The sequence below is a fragment of the Lissotriton helveticus genome, chromosome 4_1 (assembly GCF_964261635.1).
Source record: "Lissotriton helveticus chromosome 4_1, aLisHel1.1, whole genome shotgun sequence".
NCBI classification, from domain to species: Eukaryota; Metazoa; Chordata; class Amphibia; order Caudata; family Salamandridae; genus Lissotriton; species Lissotriton helveticus.
Genome location: NC_136063.1, coordinates 969,836,405 through 969,848,549, shown reverse-complemented (window position 1 = coordinate 969,848,549; position 12,145 = coordinate 969,836,405). Strand labels below are relative to the sequence as shown.

Genomic DNA, 12,145 nt, shown 5'->3' with positions numbered 1-12,145 from the left:
CAACATTAAAGGAGCATCAAGTATTGGCTTGGAGACTGATTGAAAGTATGTCCTTGGCGTTTTTAACTTCATGCTCTAACAGACTAAACTAATAGAGTCACTAAATATATAGCATACTACTGAAGATGAAGCAGATGATGAAGTCCTACTGATTGTTAATCCGGGATAGTTGGAAAGCTTATATTCAGCTGTTTACATTCATAGTATCTTTATATATTATCAACAAGACTAAACAAAAATGATCTCAATAAATTGCAATAAATAAGAGATTTAGTTACTTGGCGTTAGAACTTAGAACCATTAATAGATATTCCAGGCGCTTTAAGAATAGTAATTAATTCTATAATTATATCAAATGTATTCATCCAATCCTTCAAGCAGCGTTTGATCCAAGGAGATAAACAGTCCAAAATGAGACACATGAAAAATTCATCTTTTCTCAAAGAACTAAACTTGGCTTGTACAGGGATCGAACCTGTGACCTTGGTGTTATTAGCACCACGCTCTAACCAACTGAGCTAACAGGCCAATTTGCACATCTTCTGGAGGACCAGCACAGGAAGCAGTGCTAATGATAGTTCAACCGGGAGATTTGGAAAGCTTAAATTCAGCTGTTTAATATGAATTAACTTTCATATTATCAACATGAAGAAACTAATATGACTTCAAAAAAATTGCAATACAAAAGAGATTTCCATACTTAGTGTTAGAATTTTGAACCAGTAACGTTTTTTCCACGTGGTTTAGCAATAAATAAATATTCATCACCTATATTCAATTGATTCATCTAATCATTCTATCAGCTTCTGCGCAAAGGAAATATGGAGGTAAACATGATACAGAAGGAAATACATTTATTTTCATCATTAAAGGAGCTTCAAGTATTGGCTTGGAGACTGATTGAAATTATGTCCTTTGCGTTTTTAACTTCATGCTCTAACAGACTAAACTAATAGGCTCACTAAATATATAGAATACTTTTGAAGAATTAGCAGATGATGAAATGCTACTGATTCCATCCAATCCTTCAAGCAGCGTGTGATTCAAGGAGATAAACAGTCCAAAATGAGACACAAGAAAAATTCATCTTTGTTCAAACAATTAAACTTAGCCTGTACAGGGATCGAACCTGTGACCTTGGCGTTATTAGCACCACGCTCTAACCATCTGAGCTAACAGGCCATTTTGCACAGCTAGCTGGAGGTCCAGCATATGAAGAAGGGCAAATGATAGTTAACCCAGGAGATTTGGAAAGCTTAATTTCAGCAGTTTACCATGAAGTTATTGTTTTATATTATCAACATGAAGAAACTAATATGACCAACAAAATTGCAATACAAAAGAGATTTCCATACTTAGTGTTAGAACTTAGAACCACTAAAGTTTTTTCCACGTGGTTTAGCAATAAATAAATATTCATCACCTATATTCAATTGATTCATCTAATCATTCTATCAGCTTCTGCGCAAAGAAATATAGAGGTAAACATGATACAGAAGAAAATACATCTATTTTCAACATTAAAGGAGAAACAAGTATTGGCTTGGAGACTGATTGAAATTATGTCCTTTGTGTTTTTAACTTCATGCTCTAACAGACTAAACTAATAGGCTCACTAAATATATAGAATACTTTTGAAGAATTAGCAGATGATGAAATGCTACTGATTCCATCCAATCCTTCAAGCAGCATGTGATTCAAGGAGATAAACAGTCCAAAATGAGACACTAGAAAAATTAATCTTTTTTCAAACAAATAAACTTGGCCTGTACAGGGATCGAACCTGTGACCTTGGCGTTATTAGCACCACGCTCTAACCATCTGAGCTAACAGGCCATTTTGCACAACTACCCGGAGGTCCAGCAAATGAAGAAGGGTAAATGATAGTTAACCCAGGAGATTTGGAAAGCTTAATTTCAGCAGTTTACCATGAAGTTATTGTTATATATTATCAACATGAAGAAACTAATATGACTTAAAAAAAATAACAATACAAAAGAGATTTTCATACTTAGTGTTAGAACTTAAAACCATTAACGTTTTTTCCATGTGGTTAAGCAATAAATAAATATTCATCACCTATATTGAATTGATTCATCTAATCATTTTATCAGCTTCTCCTCAAAGGAAATATAGAGATAAACATGATACAGTAGAAAATACATCTATTTTCAACATTAAAGGAGCATCAAGTATTGGCTTGGAGACTGATTGAAAGTATGTCCTTGGCGTTTTTAACTTCATGCTCTAACAGACTAAACTAATAGAGTCACTAAATATATAGCATACTATTGAAGATGAAGCAGATGATGAAGTCCTACTGATTGTTAATCCGGGATAGTTGGAAAGCTTATATTCAGCTGTTTACATTCATAGTATCTTTATATATTATCAACAAGACTAAACAAAAATGATCTCAATAAATTGCTATAAATAAGAGATTTAGTTACTTGGCGTTAGAACTTAGAACCATTAATAGATATTCCAGGCGCTTTAAGAATAGTAATTAATTCTATAATTCTATCAAATGTATTCATCCAATCCTTCAAGCAGCGTTTGATCCAAGGAGATAAACAGTCCAAAATGAGACACAAGAAATATTCATCTTTTTTCAAAGAATTAAACTTGGCCTGTACAGGGATCGAACCTGTGACCTTGGCGTTATTAGCATCACGCTCTAACCAACTGAGCTAACAGGCCAATTTGCACATCTTCTGGAGGAACAGCACAGGAAGCAGTGCTAATGATAGTTCAGCCGGGAGATTTGGAAAGCTTAATTTCAGCTGTTTAATATGAATTAACTTTCATATTATCAACATGAAGAAACTAATATGACTTCAAAAAAATTGCAATACAAAAGAGATTTCCATACTTAGTGTTAGAATTTTGAACCAGTAACGTTTTTTCCACGTGGTTTAGCAATAAATAAATATTCATCACCTATATTCAATTGATTCATCTAATCATTCTATCAGCTTCTGCGCAAAGGAAATATGGAGGTAAACATGATACAGAAGAAAATACATCTATTTTCAAGATTAAAGGAGAATCAAGTATTGGCTTGGAGACTGATTGAAATTATGTCCTTTGCGTTTTTAACTTCATGCTCTAACAGACTAAACTAATAGAGTCATTAAATATATAGCATACTATTGAAGATGAAGCAGATGATGAAGTCCTACTGATTGTTAATCCGGGATAGTTGGAAAGCTTATATTCAGCTGTTTACATTCATAGTATCTTTATATATTATCAACAAGACTAAACAAAAATGATCTCAATAAATTGCTATAAATAAGAGATTTAGTTACTTGGCGTTAGAACTTAGAACCATTAATAGATATTCCAGGCGCTTTAAGAATAGTAATTAATTCTATAATTCTATCAAATGTATTCATCCAGTCCTTCAAGCAGCGTTTGATCCAAGGAGATAAACAGTCCAAAATGAGACACAAGAAAAATTAATCTTTTTTCAAAGAATTAAACTTGGCCTGTACAGGGATCGAACCTGTGGCATTGGCGTTATTAGCACCACGCTCTAACCAACTGAGCTAAAAGGCCAATTGGAACATTTTATGGAGGACCACCACAGGAAGCAGTGCTAATGATAGTTCAACCGGGAGATTTGGAAAGCTTAATTTCAGCTGTTTAATATGAATTAACTTTCATATTATCAACATGAAGAAACTAATATGACTTCAAAAAAATTGCAATACAAAAGAGATTTCCATACTTAGTGTTAGAATTTTGAACCACTAACGTTTTTTCCACGTGGTTTAGCAATAAATAAATATTCATCACCTATATTCAATTGATTCATCTAATCATTCTATCAGCTTCTGCGCAAAGGAAATATAGAGGTAAACATGATACAGAAGAAAATACATCTATTTTCAACATTAAAGGAGAATCAAGTATTGGCTTGGAGACTGATTGAAATTATCTCCTTTGCGTTTTTAACTTCATGCTCTAACAGACTAAACTAATAGGCTCACTAAATATATAGAATACTTTTGATAAATTAGCAGATGATGAAATGCTACTGATTCCATCCAATCCTTCAAGCAGCGTGTGATTCAAGGATATAAACAGTCCAAAATGAGACACTAGAAAAATTAATCTTTTTTCAAACAATTAAACTTGGCCTGTACAGGGATCGAACCTGTGACCTTGGCGTTATTAGCACCACGCTCTAACCATCTGAGGTAACAGGCCATTTTGCACAACTACCTGGAGGTCCAGCAAATGAAGAAGGGCAAATGATAGTTAACCCAGGAGATTTGGAAAGCTTAATTTCAGCAGTTTACCATGAAGTTATTGTTATATATTATCAACATGAAGAAACTAATATGACTTTTAAAAAAATTACAATACAAAAGAGATTTTCATACTTAGTGTTAGAACTTAGAACCATTAACGTTTTTTCCATGTGGTTAAGCAATAAATAAATATTCATCACCTATATTGAATTGATTCATCTAATCATTTTATCAGTTTCTCCTCAAAGGAAATATAGAGATAAACATGATACAGTAGAAAATACATCTATTTTCAACATTAAAGGAGCATCAAGTATTGGCTTGGAGACTGATTGAAAGTATGTCCTTGGCGTTTTTAACTTCATGCTCTAACAGACTAAACTAATAGAGTCACTAAATATATAGCATACTACTGAAGATGAAGCAGATGATGAAGTCCTACTGATTGTTAATCCGGGATAGTTGGAAAGCTTATATTCAGCTGTTTACATTCATAGTATCTTTATATATTATCAACAAGACTAAACAAAAATGATCTCAATAAATTGCAATAAATAAGAGATTTAGTTACTTGGCGTTAGAACTTAGAACCATTAATGGATATTCCAGGCGCTTTAAGAATAGTAATTAATTCTATAATTAGATCAAATGTATTCATCCAATCCTTCAAGCAGCGTTTGATCCAAGGAGATAAACAGTCCAAACTGAGACACAAGAAAAATTCATCTTTTTTCAAAGAATTAAACTTGGCCTGTACAGGGATCGAACCTGTGACCTTGGCGTTATTAGCACCACGCTCTAACCAACTGAGCTAACAGGCCAATTTGCACATCTTCTGGAGGACCAGCACAGGAAGCAGTGCTAATGATAGTTCAACCGGGAGATTTGGAAAGCTTAATTTCAGCTGTTTAATATGAATTACCTTTCATATTATCAACATGAAGAAACTAATATGACTTCAAAAAAATTGCAATACAAAAGAGATTTCCATACTTAGTGTTAGAATTTTGAACCAGTAACATTTTTTCCACGTGGTTTAGCAATAAATAAATATTCATCACCTATATTCAATTGATTCATCTAATCATTCTATCAGCTTCTGCGCAAAGGAAATATGGAGGTAAACATGATACAGAAGAAAATACATCTATTTTCAACATTAAAGGAGCATCAAGTATTGGCTTGGAGACTGATTGAAATTATGTCCTTTGCGTTTTTAACTTCATGCTCTAACAGACTAAACTAATAGGCTCACTAAATATATAGAATACTTTTGAAGAATTAGCAGATGATGAAATGCTACTGATTCCATCCAATCCTTCAAGCAGCGTGTGATTCAAGGAGATAAACAGTCCAAAATGATACGCAAGAAAAATTCATCTTTGTTCAAACAATTAAACTTGGCCTGTACAGGGATCGAACCTGTGACCTTGGCGTTATTAGCACCACGCTCTAACCATCTGATCTAACAGGCCATTTTGCACAACTACCTGGAGGTCCAGAAAATGAAGAAGGGCAAATGTTAGTTAACCCAGGAGATTTGGAAAGCTTAATTTCAGCAGTTTACCATGAAGTTATTGTTATATATTATCAACATGAAGAAACTAATATGACTTAAAAAAAATTACAATACAAAAGAGATTTTCATACTTAGTGTTAGTACTTAGAACCATTAACGTTTTTTCCATGTGGTTAAGCAATAAATAAATATTCATCACCTATATTGAATTGATTCATCTAATCATTATATCAGCTTCTCCTCAAAGGAAATATAGAGATAAACATGATACAGTAGAAAATACATCTATTTTCAACATTAAAGGAGCATCAAGTATTGGCTTGGAGACTGATTGAAAGTATGTCCTTGGCATTTTTAACTTCATGCTCTAACAGACTAAACTAATAGAGTCACTAAATATATAGCATACTACTGAAGATGAAGCAGATGATGAAGTCCTACTGATTGTTAATCCGGGATAGTTGGAAAGCTTATATTCAGCTGTTTACATTCATAGTATCTTTATATATTATCAACAAGACTAAACAAAAATGATCTCAATAAATTGCAATAAATAAGAGATTTAGTTACTTGGCGTTAGAACTTAGAACAATTAATAGATATTCCAGGCGCTTTAAGAATAGTAATTAATTCTATAATTATATCAAATGTATTCATCCAATCTTTCAAGCAGCGTTTGATCCAAGGAGATAAACAGTCCAAAATGAGACACAAGAAAAATTCATCTTTTTTCAAAGAATTAAACTTGGCCTGTACAGGGATCGAACCTGTGACCTTGGTGTTAATTAGCACCACGCTCTAACCAACTGAGCTAACAGGCCAATTCGCACATCTTTTGGAGGACCAGCACAGGAAGCAGTGCTAATGATAGTTCAACCGGGAGATTTGGAAAGCTTAATTTCAGCTGTTTAATATGAATTAACTTTCATATTATCAATATGAAGAAACTAATATGACTTCAAAAAAATTGCAATACAAAAGAGATTTCCATACTTAGAGTTAGAATTTTGAACCAGTAACGTTTTTCCACGTGGTTTAGCAATAAATAAATATTCATCACCTATATTCAATTGATTCATCTAATCATTCCATCAGCTTCTGCGCAAAGGAAATATAGAGGTAAACATGATACAGAAGAAAATACATCTATTTTCAACATTAAAGGAGCATCAATTATTGGCTTGGAGACTGATTGAAATTATGTCCTTTGCGTTTTTAACTTCATGCTCTAACAGACTAAACTAATAGGCTCACTAAATAAATAGAATACTTTTGAAGAATTAGCAGATAATGAAATGCTACTGATTCCATCCAATCCTTCAAGCAGCATGTGATTCAAGGAGATAAACAGTCCAAAATGAGACACAAGAAAAATTCATCTTTGTTCAAACAATTAAACTTGGCCTGTACAGGGATCGAACCTGTGACCTTGGCGTTATTAGCACCACGCTCTAACCATCTGAGCTAACAGGCCATTTTGCACAACTACCTGGAGGTCCAGCATATGAAGAAGGGCAAATGATAGTTAACCCAGGAGATTTGGAAAGCTTAATTTCAGCAGTTTACCATGAAGTTATTGTTATATATTATCAACATGAAGAAACTAATATGACTTAAAAAAAATTACAATACAAAAGAGATTTACATACTTAGTGTTAGAACTTAGAACCATTAACGTTTTTTCCATGTGGTTAAGCAATAAATAAATATTCATCACCTATATTTAATTGATTCATCTAATCATTTTATCAGCTTCTCCTCAAAGGAAATATAGAGATAAACATGATACAGTAGAAAATAGATCTATTTTCAACATTAAAGGAGCATCAAGTATTGGCTTGGAGACTGATTGAAAGTATGTCCTTGTCGTTTTTAACTTCATGCTCTAACAGACTAAACTAATAGAGTCACTAAATATATAGCATACTATTGAAGATGAAGCAGATGATGAAGTCCTACTGATTGTTAATCCGGGATAGTCGGAAAGCTTATATTCAGCTGTTTACATTCATAGTATCTTTATATATAATCAACAAGACTAAACAAAAATGATCTCAATAAATTGCAATAAATAAGAGATTTAGTTAGTTGGTGTTAGAACTTAGAACTATTAATAGATATTCCAGGCGCTTTAAGAATAGTAATTAATTCTATAATTATATCAAATGTATTCATCCAATCCTTCAAGCAGCGTTTGATCCAAGGAGATAAACAGTCCAAAATGAGACACAAGAAAAATTGATCTTTTTTCAAAGAATTAAACTTCGCCTGTACAGGGATCAAACCTGTGACCTTGTCGTTATTAGCACCACGCTCTAACCAACTGAGCTAACAGGCCAATTTGCACATCTTCTGGAGGACCAGCACAGGAGGCAGTGCTTATGATAGTTCAACCAGGAGATTTGGAAAGCTTAATTTCAGCTGTTTAATATGAATTAACTTTCATATAATCAACATGAAGAAACTAATATGACTTCAAAAAAATTGCAATACAAAAGAGATTTCCATATTTAGTGTTAGAATTTTGAACCAGTAACGTTTTTTCCACGTGGTTTAGCAATAAATAAATATTCATCACCTATATTCAATTGATTCATCTAATCATTCTATCAGCTACTGCGCAAAGGAAACTATAGAGGTAAACATGGTACAGAAGAAAATACATCTATTTTCAACATTAAAGGAGAATCAAGTATTGGCTTGGAGACTGATTGAAATTATGTCCTTTGCGTTTTTAACTTCATGCTCTTACAGACTAAACTAATAGGCTCACTAAATATATAGAATACTTTTGAAGAATTAGCAGATGATGAAATGCTACTGATTCCATCCAATCCTTCAAGCAGCGTGTGATTCAAGGAGATAAACACTCCAAAATGAGACACTAGAAAAATTCACCTTTTTTCAAACAATTAAACTTGGCCTATACAGGGATCGAACATGTGACCTTGGCGTTATTAGCACTACGCTCTAACCATCTGAGCTAACAGGCCATTTTGCGTAACTACCTGGAGGTCCAGCAAATGAAGAAGGGCAAATGATAGTTAACCCAGGAGATTTGGAAAGCTAAATTTCAGCAGTTTACCATGAAGTTATTGTTATATATTATCAAAATGAAGAAACTAATATGACTTAAAAAAAATTACAATACAAAAGAGATGTTCATACTTAGTGTTAGAATTTAGAACCATTAACGTTTTTTCCATGTGGTTAAGCAATAAATAAATATTCATCACCTATATTGAATTGATTCATCTAATCATTTTATCAGCTTCTCCTCAAAGGAAATATAGAGATAAACATGATACAGTAGAAAATACATCTATTTTCAACATTAAAGGAGCATCAAGTATTGGCTTGGAAACTGATTCAAAGTATGTCCTTGGCGTTTTTAACTTCATGCTCTAACAGACTAAACTAATAGTCTCACTAAATATATAACATACTATTAAAGATGAAGCAGATGATGAAGTCCTACTGATTGTTAATCCGGGATAGTTGGAAAGCTTATATTCAGCTGTTTACATTCATAGTATCTTTATATATTATCAACAAGACTAAACAAAAATTATCTCAATAAATTGCAATAAATAAGAGATTTAGTTAGTTGGTGCTAGAACTTAGAACTATTAATAGATATTCCAGGCGCTTTAAGAATAGTAATTAATTCTATAATAATATCAAATGTATTCATCCAATCCTTCAAGCAGCGTTTGATCCAAGGAGATAAACAGTCCAAAATGAGACACAAGAAAAATTGATATTTTTTCAAAGAATTAAACTTGGCCTGTACAGGGATCGAACCTGTGACCTTGGCGTTATTAGCACCACGCTCTAACCAACTGAGCTAACAGGCCAATTTGCACATCTTCTGGAGGACCAGCACAGGAAGCAGTGCTAATGATAGTTCAACCGGGAGATTTGGAAAGCTTAATTTCAGCTGTTTAATATGAATTACCTTTCATATTATCAACATGAAGAAACTAATATGACTTCAAAAAAATTGCAATACAAAAGAGATTTCCATACTTAGTGTTAGAATTTTGAACCACTAACGTTTTTTCAACGTGGTTTAGCAATAAATAAATATTCATCACCTATATTCAATTGATTCATCTAATCATTCTATCAGCTTCTGCGCAAAGGAAATATAGAGGTAAACATGATACAGAAGAAAATACATCTATTTTCAACATTAAAGGAGAATCAAGTATTGGCTTGGAGACTGATTGAAATTATCTCCTTTGCGTTTTTAACTTCATGCTCTAACAGACTAAACTAATAGGCTCACTAAATAAATAGAATACTTTTGAAGAATTAGCAGATGATGAAATGCTACTGATTCCATCCAATCCTTCAAGCAGCATGTGATTCAAGGAGATAAACAGTCCAAAATGAGACACAAGAAAAATTCATCTTTGTTCAAACAATTAAACTTGGCCTGTACAGGGATCGAACCTGTGACCTTGGCGTTATTAGCACCACGCTCTAACCATCTGAGCTAACAGGCCATTTTGCACAACTACCTGTAGGTCCAGCATATGAAGAAGGGCAAATGATAGTTAACCCAGGAGATTTGGAAAGCTTAATTTCAGCAGTTTACCATAAGGTTATTGTTATATATTATCAACATGAAGAAACTAATATGACTTAAAAAAAATTACAATACAAAAGAGATTTACATACTTAGTGTTAGAACTTAGAACCATTAACGTTTTTTCCATGTGGTTAAGCAATAAATAAATATTCATCACCTATATTTAATTGATTCATCTAATCATTTTATCAGCTTCTCCTCAAAGGAAATATAGAGATAAACATGATACAGTAGAAAATACATCTATTTTCAACATTAAAGGAGCATCAAGTATTGGCTTGGAGACTGATTGAAAGTATGTCCTTGTCGTTTTTAACTTCATGCTCTAACAGACTAAACTAATAGAGTCACTAAATATATAGCATACTATTGAAGATGAAGCAGATGATGAAGTCCTACTGATTGTTAATCCGGGATAGTCGGAAAGCTTATATTCAGCTGTTTACATTCATAGTATCTTTATATATAATCAACAAGACTAAACAAAAATGATCTCAATAAATTGCAATAAATAAGAGATTTAGTTAGTTGGTGTTAGAACTTAGAACTATTAATAGATATTCCAGGCGCTTTAAGAATAGTAATTAATTCTATAATTATATCAAATGTATTCATCCAATCCTTCAAGCAGCGTTTGATCCAAGGAGATAAACAGTCCAAAATGAGACACAAGAAAAATTGATCTTTTTTCAAAGAATTAAACTTCGCCTGTACAGGGATCGAACCTGTGACCTTGTCGTTATTAGCACCACGCTCTAACCAACTGAGCTAACAGGCCAATTTGCACATCTTCTGGAGGACCAGCACAGGAGGCAGTGCTTATGATAGTTCAACCAGGAGATTTGGAAAGCTTAATTTCAGCTGTTTAATATGAATTAACTTTCATATAATCAACATGAAGAAACTAATATGACTTCAAAAAAATTGCAATACAAAAGAGATTTCCATATTTAGTGTTAGAATTTTGAACCAGTAACGTTTTTTCCACGTGGTTTAGCAATAAATAAATATTCATCACCTATATTCAATTGATTCATCTAATCATTCTATCAGCTACTGCGCAAAGGAAACTATAGAGGTAAACATGGTACAGAAGAAAATACATCTATTTTCAACATTAAAGGAGAATCAAGTATTGGCTTGGAGACTGATTGAAATTATGTCCTTTGCGTTTTTAACTTCATGCTCTTACAGACTAAACTAATAGGCTCACTAAATATATAGAATACTTTTGAAGAATTAGCAGATGATGAAATGCTACTGATTCCATCCAATCCTTCAAGCAGCGTGTGATTCAAGGAGATAAACACTCCAAAATGAGACACTAGAAAAATTCACCTTTTTTCAAACAATTAAACTTGGCCTATACAGGGATTGAACATGTGACCTTGGCGTTATTAGCACTACGCTCTAACCATCTGAGCTAACAGGCCATTTTGCATAACTACCTGGAGGTCCAGCAAATGAAGAAGGGCAAATGATAGTTAACCCAGGAGATTTGGAAAGCTAAATTTCAGCAGTTTACCATGAAGTTATTGTTATATATTATCAAAATGAAGAAACTAATATGACTTAAAAAAAATTACAATACAAAAGAGATGTTCATACTTAGTGTTAGAATTTAGAACCATTAACGTTTTTTCCATGTGGTTAAGCAATAAATAAATATTCATCACCTATATTGAATTGATTCATCTAATCATTTTATCAGCTTCTCCTCAAAGGAAATATAGAGATAAACATGATACAGTAGAAAATACATCTATTTTC

The 12,145-nt window shown here is 32.9% G+C and overlaps 6 non-coding genes across 6 annotated transcripts; all 6 read right to left on the bottom strand.

Annotated features, from left to right (window-relative positions):
- Window positions 1-1,762: 1,762 nt before the first annotated feature.
- On the bottom strand, window positions 1,763-1,836 carry TRNAI-AAU (transfer RNA isoleucine (anticodon AAU)). Its single transcript has one exon. It is a non-coding gene; the product is annotated as a tRNA-Ile (tRNA).
- Window positions 1,837-2,626: 790 nt separating this feature from the next.
- On the bottom strand, window positions 2,627-2,700 carry TRNAI-AAU (transfer RNA isoleucine (anticodon AAU)). The gene has a single exon. It is a non-coding gene; the product is annotated as a tRNA-Ile (tRNA).
- Window positions 2,701-5,006: 2,306 nt separating this feature from the next.
- Window positions 5,007-5,080, bottom strand: TRNAI-AAU (transfer RNA isoleucine (anticodon AAU)). Its single transcript has one exon. It is a non-coding gene; the product is annotated as a tRNA-Ile (tRNA).
- A 2,098-nt stretch (window positions 5,081-7,178) lies between these two features.
- On the bottom strand, window positions 7,179-7,252 carry TRNAI-AAU (transfer RNA isoleucine (anticodon AAU)). Its single transcript has one exon. It is a non-coding gene; the product is annotated as a tRNA-Ile (tRNA).
- Window positions 7,253-9,561: 2,309 nt separating this feature from the next.
- TRNAI-AAU (transfer RNA isoleucine (anticodon AAU)) lies at window positions 9,562-9,635 on the bottom strand. Its single transcript has one exon. It is a non-coding gene; the product is annotated as a tRNA-Ile (tRNA).
- A 580-nt stretch (window positions 9,636-10,215) lies between these two features.
- Window positions 10,216-10,289, bottom strand: TRNAI-AAU (transfer RNA isoleucine (anticodon AAU)). Its single transcript has one exon. It is a non-coding gene; the product is annotated as a tRNA-Ile (tRNA).
- Window positions 10,290-12,145: the final 1,856 nt, after the last annotated feature.